Here is a 293-nt window from a genome sequence, read left to right as displayed (position 1 = left end):
GATGCGGGGAAAAGTAACTGTTTTTTTTAATTGGTTCAGATAATTGTTACATCAATACCCTGGATTTTTAAGGAGATATTGTAAGTCAAAGAGGTATGTTATTGTTGTTTAGACTTCCCTGTGTAGATATGAAGATTATTTCATAGATATTGAATCAATTTATATATTGGTTCTAATTCGCTAGCAATTAAATACAGTTCATTCTCATTAGGCCAAGACCACTGTGCTGTGTCTCTCAGGAGAAAATACAGACACTTGAAGTGAATATGCCCAAGCCCTCATAAAAACGAAGT

The sequence above is a fragment of the Penaeus monodon genome, chromosome 30 (genome assembly GCF_015228065.2).
Source record: "Penaeus monodon isolate SGIC_2016 chromosome 30, NSTDA_Pmon_1, whole genome shotgun sequence".
NCBI lineage: Eukaryota > Metazoa > Arthropoda > Malacostraca > Decapoda > Penaeidae > Penaeus > Penaeus monodon.
Note: the sequence above shows the minus strand (reverse complement) of the source record.